At 48.4% G+C, this 11,962-nt stretch overlaps 3 long non-coding RNA genes across 5 annotated transcripts; 1 reads left to right on the top strand and 2 right to left on the bottom strand.

Moving 5' to 3' along the window:
• Window positions 1-414: 414 nt before the first annotated feature.
• On the top strand, window positions 415-4,197 carry LOC107204064. Of its 3 annotated transcripts, none has more exons than XR_001521454.2 (3): window positions 415-1,092; window positions 1,692-1,830; window positions 3,163-4,197. It is a non-coding gene; the product is annotated as an uncharacterized LOC107204064 (long non-coding RNA). The 3 variants fall into 3 exon arrangements; XR_001521453.2 differs by having other exon boundaries at window positions 415-1,289; XR_001521452.2 differs by having other exon boundaries at window positions 425-1,830.
• Window positions 4,198-7,100: 2,903 nt separating this feature from the next.
• LOC107204066 lies at window positions 7,101-10,606 on the bottom strand. Its single transcript, XR_001521455.2, has 3 exons — window positions 10,561-10,606; window positions 10,219-10,240; window positions 7,101-9,403 (listed from the first exon to the last, which is right to left on the bottom strand). It is a non-coding gene; the product is annotated as an uncharacterized LOC107204066 (long non-coding RNA).
• On the bottom strand, window positions 10,597-11,956 carry LOC107204063. The gene is made up of 3 exons (XR_001521451.3): window positions 11,850-11,956; window positions 11,146-11,211; window positions 10,597-10,662 (listed from the first exon to the last, which is right to left on the bottom strand). It is a non-coding gene; the product is annotated as an uncharacterized LOC107204063 (long non-coding RNA).
• Window positions 11,957-11,962: the final 6 nt, after the last annotated feature.

Genomic DNA, 11,962 nt, shown 5'->3' with positions numbered 1-11,962 from the left:
GCTTGCATAAAAAACTACATAGACTACATGAACAGACCTATTTCTTTTCCCCAGTTAAAACCAAAGTAAAACCAGAACAAAACCACCCAGACCTGTCCATTCCTCTTTTACTGTGTATTTTAAAACACAGGCAAATGAAAGAGGAACTGGACAGTAACTGTATTCCTCATTATCTAGCTCTTCCTTGGGCACAGGGAATGGGTTTGGCTGTTTGCAGGATGGCTGGTCTTATTATGTGTGCACACAGCCTCAGGAGTACCTTGTAGGTGCTCCCAGAGGGCTCAGTTACTTGGAGGCATAAGTAAGTGCTGTCCAGATTAAGGGTTTGGTCAGAGCTGCAGAAACATAAAGTCTGTGGTTACAGTCCTGGCATGCTGATAACGTAACTGAAAGCTGCTGGACTAGGGCAGGCCCCAGCCACCAGCACCCGAGGGTGTCTGTAGGGTTTGGTTGAAGAGCCAGACAGCAGTGGGAAGGCAAAACTGGAAAGGAAAAGCTGCAGCTGAATTCTAGGAGTGGGAAAACAAATTCTACAAGAGGGATGTCTGTCAAGTGTCCATCACACTGTCAGAGCTCGATGATGGCAAACATGCTTGGGATGGTGCAGACAGAGCAAGAATTTTTTAATGAATCCTGGCTTTATAAAATATACTGTGTATCACACTGGCCTAGAAAGATGAGGAATCTCTAAAATTCCTGGGTTTGCTTGAATTAATTTTGCTGTTAGCTATGCTGCTGGCCTGGGCAAATACAGCTTGCTGGTCTCTGTTCCCACAGCTGTGCTGGCCAGTTGGGGTTCTGTCCAGGCTGGATAAAAACAGCACTGATGCTGGGTGCCACCTGAGAGTGCCTCATACTGAGGGCAGTACAGGGAGGGGACAGGAGAGGAGAAACTGTGGGACTTGTTTTGGTTACAGCTCTGAGCTAAGCACTGGTGTTTACTTTTTTGTGCAGGTATTGTGGATGCTCCAGAGACAGCGACAGTGACCTCAGTGGACACCAGAGCATGTGGAGGGACCAGCAGGGGCACAGAGGGAGGGACAGCTCCTTGTTTGAGTGCTGCAACTGGGAAAGCAAAACCTGTCTGCTCATGTGAGTGTGAGGGAACAGAAGAACTGAGGCATGGCTGTGAATTCAAAAGTGAGGTGAACTTGCGGGACAGCTTTTGGAACAAAACCTCCTGCGGTGGCTGAAGTGCCAGCCCACTCTTGAGAACAGAACTCTCTTTCTCTGTGCCTCACTCGGACTCCTCTCCGGGCAAGAGATCCAGCCCTCTGTGCACAGCCCGGGTATGAGCCTGTCTCCAGAACCCAGAGCCCTTCTGGCTGCTTTTTGTGCCTTCACAGCCGTCTCCATGGCTCCTCAGCAGCCAGGGCAGCGGAGCCTGAGCACTGCGAGATCGATGGCCTGCGGTGGCCGGACTTGGGACAGTCGCTGTGGCTGCTCCCAGCTGCCCTGGTGCCGTTCCCGGTGCTGCCAGCGGCTGGCCCGGCCGCAGGCGCTGTGTGCCCGGCCCTCTGAGGCGTCCTGGCTGCTCTGGCCAAAGGCCGAGGCGCTCGCCCTCAGCCCGCTCGTGAGCCGCGTGCCCCGCGGCAGGATGGGGAGAGCTGCTTTCACAACCTGGATGTGTTGTCACTCACATCCAGACATTTCCTGTTATCTAACCTCAGCCTTATCTTCCCCATTCGCAGCTTCCTCTTGAAGGAGGAGCAGCCCCTTCAAAACCGAGCTGTGTGGCCGGGCTGTGCCCCCGCCGCGCTCCTGCACGGCCCCCGCTGCGGCCCCGCGCTGCCGGCCCTGCCTGCCCCGGGTCAGGATGGCCCAGCTATGGTAGGTGCCAGGTCCCCCTTCTGCCCTCGGAAGGGGTGGCTGGGGACGGGGGAGAATGTGTCCTTTGGGGTTCATCTCCTGTATCTCCCTCAGGAGGTCCCAAAGGCCCGTGGGTGTTGGGACACTGAACGGTGCGGGGTGTCCAGGTTCCTGGCAGTGAAGAAAGTTGTTCTCCTACCCCACGTTACACCTCGAGTTTTGGGGGGATCTTAATCCTGTTTGGGATTGGGCTGCCTCCCTTCGGTGCTGGGACTGTGTCTGTGTAAGCCAGGGGGGCTTTTTGGTGCCTCCTTTCAGGGATGAGGTAGCATTTGGCTGTGTGTGTGCTTGGGGAGGGCAGGCTCAGGGATGGAATGCTACGGGTCCCAGCCAGTGAACACTGCACTTTGGACCACAGCTCCTTGATGAATTAAGATTAGCAATGATATATAGCCTTGCTCAGCAGCAGGGTATATGTGTGCGTGCTCCCTCAGCTCACACTCACACATGCTGCCTGTGAGCTGCTGGCAGTGGGAGATTTTGATCTAAATTAGCCATAGATGAGGCAGCTGACAATGAACAGGGGAGGGTGTGGGATGGAGGAGGGTGTAACCAGGGAGAAACCCTGTCCCAGTTGTGTGCAAGTGTGCTCTTCAGCTCCATTTCTCACTGTCATGATGGTTTTAGTAGAGCAGATGAAAGTTTACCACACCCTCTTCCCTTCTTTGGGTGTCTGGGGCATGAGCAGCCATGGGGACAGAGTCCAGTGTGCAGAGATGGGAGCTGCGGGGCTTAGGGGAGTGCAGGGGCTGTGGGAGCACGTGAGGATGTTGACCTGAAGGTAATGGGGGGATTATCAGGCCCATCCTGGGGGCTTTGAAGTGAGCCATCATTTGTCTGGCAAAGCTCCTTGCAGTGTCCTCTGCAGGGCTGGGGGCACAGGAAGGTCATATATGGAACAGGACAGCATCCAGTGGAAGCCTGCCATGAGCAAAGTCTTGTTTGTCTCTGTTATGACAAAGGCTTCCAGCTTCTAGAAGAAGCACAACCCAAAGTTTCAGCTGGCCAGGGTTTCAGCAGACCCTGCTGTTATACATCTGTGGGGACTCTTGCTTTCAATTCTGGTTGTGATTTGTTTCACCAAGTGGAAAACAGAGATGACCTTGATTCCAGTTCAAATCCTGCATAATAAATGCATGCCTTGAAATGGCTGCAGCCTGCATCCTAGGGCTCTGCTACTTACCATGTGAAAACCACACGGCCACATTTCCCTGCATGCTGTTATGTTATTAGGTTTAGAGTTGAATGTATCCAATAATCTTACTTTTCATTTTTTTTCATTACAATTTGCAGAACAGTCTCACAGCCCTGTAAAAATACCTGAGCGATGATGTGCACTGTGGAGGGGACTTCTCCTGAATTTGGTAAGGGACTGACTCCAGAATGCAGGAAGATAAATTCTTTCTGTTTTGCCTTCAGAGTATGCAGTAGATTGTTCAGTTTTATAACACTAAATTTTTACTTGGAAATACCCACTTTAGCTTGAAACCAGAAGTTCTGACAATGACAAATCCATTCACATCAGATACGATCTCTATGGGTAGAGTTGCAAGTTCCATTCCCATCTGCTGACAGAATTATCTCCATTGTGTCCCCACCCCTTATCTGTCCCTGACAGCAAAAGTGGCTGTTTTTCCCCTCAGAAAGCCACAATGGGGGATTATTTTAAGCTTCAATTGCAGAAGCAGTGCTGCCTTGTTTTCTTCTTCCTCCTCCAAGGCCAGATCTGCCCCTGTTAGACATCAGCACTGAAACTGAAGGCAGTCTGGTCACTGATACTGTGGAAGAGCCTCCATAGTCTTTCTCTAGTGGCTTCCCCACATTTTGGTATGGCTTAGAGTACAGGTTCACATGTACTCTGGTAGACTGACATTAAATCAGCTTATTAACACTTTTCTTATCTTCATGAAATGCACATGCTGCTGTTATCCATTGCCACATAGTTTTATCTGCCATGGCTGAACTGCATTTGGAATGAGGAGCCAGAACTGGTCACTATCTACATTGCACCCAAGGCAAAGATGGAGACAGGGGAATGCCAGAATTGCAAAGCCTGAGCAGTGACTCAGTCTAGAAACAGATTTTACCTTTAAAGCTGTAGCTGTTCCATTGCTCTTAAGTCTTACTCCACTCTCTTCTGGTTTCAGAAAATATGTATTTGCTATGCTTTCACCTGAAAAAAGCTTTTCCTTTCCAGGTATGTTTCTGTATATGATATTAGATGGAATCCTATGATCATCTGTGTAAAATAGGCACAGAAGTTAGAGGTAAAAATGGTTGATGAATTGCCCACTGTATGATACTGCTAATAAACTTAATCTAATTCTACTTTAGTGTCTTTAATGGTCTACCTTAAAAATATAATTAAAAACATTTCGGTTTTTATTTTGATACTAAAAATAGCATGGTGATGCTGGTCATGTGAAATTAAAATCCGTGGACTGGTAAGGATGCTAAAACACCATGCTAAAAACTCAGCTATATCTGGATATGTCCACAAAGAGTATGAATGACAAAAACAGTGTTGTTCAGAATGGGTGTATGACTTAGGAGCCAGTATGGATTTTTCTGGGAGAGTTGTACAGTATCAGAATTTCAAATCCCTTTTTAGACTGAATTTCTAAACAGTAAACATCTGAGCAGGACACAGAACAGAGTAATATTGTGAAATATCTTCTCTTGTGTACGTTTTTTAATTTAGTTTTCTTCAGGTGCATTTCTGCATTTCCTGCACACTTCTGTTAAAAGAACAAGGGAATAAGAGTATCGTTTGTATTTGTGCAAGAAGCGTGTATGTGTGTGTGAATATGCTGTTCACCCTTAAAAGCTGGATTATGCCAGCATTTGGAGATGGAAAACTCCACTTATTGCAGGAGAGGCTTTTTCTGTTTGCTAGAAGTGAAGCAGAAGAGGGTTAGTTAGTCAACGGAAGAGAAAGTTTCACTTCGCTTCTGAAGAATTTCATTGTTTCCCTGTGTGGAGCTTGGTTTTCTTTCAGCATCACAACCTTTACAGTATTCTGCCAAATGGAGGAGCCTCCAACAGAGGCAGTGATGAACCCCTATGTGCATGCCCAGGGGCAGAGTTGTACTTATTTTTCTGACTTTTGAATTAATATAGCGGATTCTTTTCCTTAGCAGAAAGCAGTGTTTGCTGGTCTGGTTCTCTCTCACCCAAAACAGAGTGCAGGAGCGGGAAATATGGGAGGATTAATGATACTTTTTGCTAAGTGGAAAAGGCCTCTGAAGTTAACAACAGCTGCTGTGCTTCTTTTCCCTCTGTGTGCCCAGGTTGGCATCCAGCAAGGACACTGTGACCCTGGGAGCTGCAGTGTGGCACTGCGTGTATTTGACAAGCTGAGTCCGACACTCAGTGTGCAGAGTGTCAGTTTGTCAAATACCCCAAGTGAGGCACTGCTGAGCAACGTGACGCTGAGGGTCCAGCCCTTCCCTCCTGCTCTGGCAGGAGTCTTCCTCTCCAGGCTCGGCACCTCTCCAAAAACCCACCGAGGTACTCAGCAGCCCATCCCATTGTTCCAGAACTGACTGATCCTGTGCTGCCAAGTTTCCCTTCCACCCTGGTTTTGGAAGTGTCTTTCGGGGTATCCCTCCCAACAGTAAATCAGAGCAGAAGTGGTGCTGGTGCAACTTCTCTGCACTGTGAAGACGGAATTGTGCCCTGGGTCCTTGTTCTCTGCATCCAAACACAATGCTATTCTCTTACAAGCATTAACTAGCCAGCTGTAAATTAAACTCAGTTAACAAGGATCCTGGCAAGTACAATCACAACATCATGGGTGAAGGCAGCATTATCTGTAATAATCTTTCCTTTGCACATAGTAGTAATCTTTTTTTATATGGAGTACAAACTAATGAGGCTGCTTGTTAACTTCCCTCTGGCACATTAGCCTGTGAAAAATGCAAGTTTGCTCAATCTGTTTTAAATTAGGCCATGGAGTCCATTGCCCCTCCTGGGAGCTTTGCTGTTTGGAGAAGACTTTTTGTCTTTGGATGGTTATTCCTAGTCAGCACTTGCAGCAAGGTTGCCTATTCTGCTATTTAATTAAAGTAATTCCCTCTAAATTGTCCCACTTGAAGATGTAATGATTGATAAGTGTTTTCAGTAACTAACTTGTAGTATTTCAGATATGTCAGGGTAGGGGAATGTCAGGGAATATCCAGCCCAGTTTGACAAATCAGACTCTGAAAGCATTTGACATGGAAAATTCAAAAATAAAAAAAAATTCCAAGACCCTACTGACTAGTTTTAGGACAATACCACCAGCAAATTTTGCAATATTTGAGAGTATTAATAAACTTGAATACTAAGCTTTTGGGCTTTTTGTTGCAACTATTTCTTAGTAAATATTTTGAAGAAGTTGGAGTTTGCACAAAGCTGGGACCCGTGAATGTATATCATTGCCTAAGCAAATTGTGTTCTGCTTTCTGAATAGCTTGTGCACTTCTGGACAAACATGGTCCACAAGTGGCCCTACTCCTTATGACTCACACTCCCATGGTCTCTCTCAAGCACCTCCTCATGACTCACAAACATCACTCTGACCTTTATCACTGAGGTTAGCTTCAAAAGAGAGCAAGGTCTATGATTTCAGGCTTTGCTTTGTCAAAAAGTGGATTATAAAGCACACAGCCATGTCAGCCCCAAGCCCTGCTGTCACTCAGACCTCGAGGTTTCAACTGACCCAACCTCCTTTGCTGGCCAAGTGTTTGTTTATGCCCTTCATTCTTGTTTTCTCATGCATTTCCCATTTTTGCTTTCTGTAGTTTGTTCTCTGTTTTTTAAATAACTCCCTCCTTCAGCTCACAGATCCATCTAGATGACTGGGTGAAGGGGAAGAATGTAAACTCCTTCCTCTCTTACCAGAACAAGCACCAAATTACAGTGGGACAAATTTCTCTGGGACTTCATCTCCCACCTCCCTGCTCTGTATGGGACAAACCCAGCAGGTGTAAAAGCCAACAAGTCCCCTCCAGGGGACAGGCACTGCAAGGGGAACTGTGAGTCCCATGACACTGCACTGGCCACTCAAGATAGTGTGTTTTTGGGAGGCAGTGTCCTTTCAGGGCAGAAGCTGAGCTTTTCCTTCTGTTTTGGAGCAGAGCTCAGCAGATGAGCTTCGGGTGAATGACCAGTGCAACAAAAAGAGAAGATCTTTGGTTTGCTGCTGATGCAACACAGCAGATCCCTCTGTGGCTTTCAGAAGAAAAATGTTCTGTTGCAAACAGGTTTTACTAGACACATGGAAAACATAGCAAAAGTGAAATAAAGAAATAATCACACACTTGTTGCTCAGGTAAAAACATGTCAGTATTGGAGATAGGCTTCTTATTTTTCCACTGTTCTGCTACTTGTACCCAAAGTCCTTTTGCTGCCCTAACTAGAGGCAGTGACAACATGGAGTACACGGGGGTGGTCCATCCGGGGCATCTGCTCTCCCTTTCTTAACTCCTTCTTCCTCTGTAGCTTCTCCCAGGCTTCATGTCTTCTGAGAAAGGTGTCCAGACCTCTGCCCAGAGCAGATAGTGCTGGGAGGAATCACAAGATGGGAAAACCATGGTGTTGTATAGTCAATGAGTGAACCTGGAGCTCAGAGCCTTTAACAGCTGGAAAACTTGCACAAAACACCAAGCTAATAGAAAATTAATGAGGATGATATTTGGGGGGGGGGAAAGGAGAGTGCCATGTCATGAGTTTTGGGCCTAGATCTGCTGAGGTAAGGATGGGGAAGCTGAGAAATTTTCAGTTCCCTTCCCACCCAGCACTGATCTTGCACCATATCCTACTGCCCTGTGTGTGTGTTGCAGCGCCTCATTTCCCTCAATTCCTTTGTTCTGCACTACCCCTGGAACTGCTGATGCAGCAGCTTCTGCAGCATGGGGTTTTCAGGGTTGGCAGCCATGGGTCCCACAGGAACAGACTGGATCCTGTCTGCCTCCCTGGAGTACAGCCTGACACCCAGCACAGCCCAGTGCATGGCTGTCACTGTGTTTGTGAAGCCCTCATAATATGGGCAGATTTTTACCTCTCATCTTGCCCACCTCGTGTCCTGCAGAAGAAGCATCATTGCAGTGCAGAGATGTGAAGGTTAAAGTGTAGCTCTACACAGCACTCAGGCCACAAACAGCAATGTGACCCTGCTGTTAGGCTGCTAACTTCAGAAGGGGTGATCCATGGCAGCAGAGATGAGCCTTGTGAGTCAGGGCCAAGCAGGAGGGGGTGTGTGACTTGAGCTCAGCTGCTTCCCCATGCTTTCCTTGCTGCACCCACAGATATAAAAAAGAGCCAGTAACTCTCACAAATTTGGTTTGCTAAAGCCAGGAGGCATTCCTCCTCCCTGCCAAGCCTGGAGGACAAAGGGATGCTGGCTGGAGGCACAGTAAGGACAAGATGACAGCAGCACTGCAGTACAGGCAAGATGCAAACAATTAACAATGATGAGGCAGATCAGGCTGCTGAGTGACAGCGTAGTGTAGGGAATGCACTACAGCTGAAGACAGGAACTGCATCCATGTTACATGACAGGTCAGCATTAGTAATCACAGCCTGACTTACTTCCCACAGAGTAATTTGGTGTCAGGCTGTTGTATTCAGACAGGTGCCTTACTCAGTCATTGTCCAAATGCCTCAAATTTCTCTCTATTTTATCATGCCTCTGGCCCCCATACTGTAAAAATTAAATCCCAGCATTTCCTTCAACATCAGTTCTGGTTTTCAAGGAGAAAACCAGTGGGTGAGAGTTCAGAGACTCATTCCCTCTCTCCCTGAGCACTGAGCTCCTGTCTGATAGCAAAAATTACTCTCCTGGGACATCAACCTCTCCTCTGTTGTCCCTTTACCATGCTGTAACAAAGAAAGAAATACTCAAGGACAGCCAGGATGTACAACCAATATTTGCTGAGCTGCAAAAGCCAGAGGATCTCCATTTTCAGCACAATCCTGGTTCCTTGCAGCCTGGAATGTCTTAACAGGAATATACATTGGAGAGTACCCCTTGCTAGTGTTACTGACTGGCAGCATTTTACCAATTGCTCCTGGATTTACAGGCTAAAGAATTTCATGTTCTCACTCCTTCAGATCCTCTCTTCCTGCCTTGGTCCTTCAGGTTGCTCAGAAACAACTTGCTGTATAGAAGTGGGTAGACAGTTGGCTGGGGGTTTCTGCTCCCACAGGCAGGGCCTGGTCTGCCAAAGACCAAAAGGTAATGCAGCTCCTCTGGGTTAAAGCAAGCAGTGATAGCAGAACAGAGTGACAACAGGAGGAAAAGTTTCCTTCTGTTAAGTTCACTATTCAGTACCTGCAGCCCTGCATGGCTGCTTATGTGGAAAAGTTGTTATTTTACTAATTTTCTTCTGTTTCATATTGTGATTCCATTGCAGTCACAAGGTTCTCATACTCAGGACTTTTCCTGTCTTTCATGGTACTCTTTTCAGTGTTAGAGCTCATTTCCTCATGTAGGCATATAACAGGGACTTCCACCTCAGTGTGCAGCGGGGCGACATCTGCAGTGCTGCGGCTGGGACAAGAGAGACATGAGTGAGAGAGACAACTAAAGGAGATGGCACTTCACTTACATCTTAGAGACAAGATCTAGCACATAATCTGTGAAACAGCAAAATTCATATTATTCTAGTGAAGGCCTGGGAGGCTCTGGAAGACACTAGAAAGACACTTAAAAGAATTACAGAAAAAGCAGCACTGGTTACTACTGGTACTATAAACTCTCATGGCATTATCATGTTATACTCTAAAGTTACCAGCAGACACTCTAGCCTTTGAAAAGTAAATACCAGGAATAATTGAGAAAATTTGCTACAGATGGCTATGGTGTGTCTCTGAGTAGGAAAGCAGTACAAAGGCGTTGAAGATTGAAATGAGGACAGGGCAGAAAATGTGTTTGTATAATCATACACTAATAGGAACTCTGCAAAGCAATACTTGGCCAAACACCCAGACATGTTTCTTATAGAGAAAGGCAAGTGTAGAGGGAACTTAAAGGAAGAACTGAGAATTTTTGTCCTTTGCTTTGCTAAATATTGGTGAGAATTTCCTACAAAGAACAGGTTTCCCATGGCATGTGACAGGCACCCAGAGCAAGCACCCACTAGTATCTGTTTTTCTACCATATTAAAGATATTATCTACTGTTGTCTGTCTATCTCCTGTGACCCTGTGTTAAGCCCTCATGTTGCTAACTAAGGTTTTCAGATACTCCCCCGTAAGGCAAATAAACCTTTGCTTTTCACTAAGCAAGGAGGCTTTTTAGGAGCAGATACCAGCACCCTGCCCTCAGTCTTAACGTCCCAAGTACCAAGTAGAAAATTGCACTCACAAAGCAACTTCATAGAGACGTTCTGAAAAAAAAAAAAAAAATAAAAAAAATCTAAGATATGCATCGACTTGTTTTATGTGTCACAGAACAAAACGCAGCTTCCCAGTGTTCAACGTTTAGGGGAAAACCCTCCCACAGGCTTCTCCCTGGAAGGGATCAACTGGGGACGGGAGCGACGGTGATGAGAGTGACGGGGATGGGACTGTCCCGCCCGCCGGCCCGCCCCGTCCCCTCCTCCCGGGGCTGTCCCCTCCTCCCGGGGCTGTCCCCTCCTCCCGGGGCTGTCCCTTCCTCCCGGGGCTGTCCCCACGCCCGTCCCCGGCTGGGTTTGTCGCTACTCACCGTCCTTCCTCCGCCGCCGCCAGCAGCCCAGCGCCGCCGCCAGCAGCGCGCCCAGCGCGGCGCCGCCCAGCGCGGCCGCCGGCCCGTACAGCAGCGGGGAACCTGCGGGGGGACAGCGCTGACACACGGGCCGGCCCCCCAAACAGCAGGCACCCGAGAAGGCGCCGGGGCCACCTGGGGCTTCTGCCACTCCCCGACAGTCACAGAATGCCGAGATGGTTTAGTTTGGAAGGGATCTTAAAGCCCATCTCGTCCCACGCCCTGCCATGGGCAGGGACACCTTCCACCAACCAGCTTGCTCCAAGCCCCGTCCAACCCGGCCTTGAACACTTACAGGGATGGGGCGTCTCTGCATGGAGACAAACAGCAAACTTCAGGCTGCAAACACCCCCAAAAACAAGCGTGTGGGCGGGTGTCAGGAGCGCAGCTCCTGCCTGGATAACGCCTGGTATTTGGCATGCCAGGGGATTTGTTCCCTGCAGCCACAAGCACAGCAGCCAGATGTGGAGCTGGTGTGGGATGGTGTTTGCCACCGTGCCCTTGCCAGTGCAAATCTGGTGTTTTTCAGCATGACACTCCACTCACCTGTGTCTGTGAAAGGCCTGACTGGAGCAGTATCCATCCTGGAGACCTGTGTTGTTGGCACCGGATCTGTCAGTGGAGAATGGTGGATGCATTGCAGCCCCACTGGGAGTTGCCCTGGGCATCCAGAAGATGGGGTCTGCTCTGCCAGCCTAGACTCACTGATTATCCTGTGTGTGTCTTGCTAGCAGGCCTGGGGAAGCATTGGGCACTCATGTCTCCCTGACCATCGCCCTTCAGGTTCCTGGCAGCCCTGGATGCATCAAGTCTGACTACAGCATGGCCTGGGAATGCTTTGGCTTTGTCCTGCTGGCACTTTCCTAGATTTCCAGAGGACACCTGCACTCCCTCTCTCCTATGGTGATTCCCTGCCTGGTCTGGGGGGCTTTGGCATCAGCTGCACCATAAACTCCCTGAGGTGTGGAGGCCTGTGCCAGGTCTCTTGCGTCAAGCAACTTCCTTCTGGAGCTCTGCAGCCTCAACAGTTCTGGTTCCAGAGGGACACAGACAACATTTTCATGTCCCCTCCCATCATCAGGCACATTCTCAAGCATGAAGGGTGCCAACCTCTGATATTGCCTCTCTGGATAACAATCAGGACACAATTCATATTCAGCTTAGGTGTCTGATCTATCTATGGAAGAGCAAACTCCCTGCCTTGGTCTTCTCCTGCCACAGAGATGAATAACCCTGGCCTGGGCACTCACCTGTCATTGTGTGCTCCATGTCACTGCTCCCACCCTGACCTGTGGCTGGGTGGTGTCCGCCCGTGGTTCCCACATTCCTCTGCAAGGCCACTGTTGTTGTGGGCAGATCTGCA

The sequence above is a fragment of the Parus major genome, chromosome 4A (assembly GCF_001522545.3).
Source record: "Parus major isolate Abel chromosome 4A, Parus_major1.1, whole genome shotgun sequence".
In the NCBI taxonomy this organism is placed as follows: domain Eukaryota; kingdom Metazoa; phylum Chordata; class Aves; order Passeriformes; family Paridae; genus Parus; species Parus major.
Note: the sequence above shows the minus strand (reverse complement) of the source record. Positions and strands in the feature narration are given on the sequence as shown.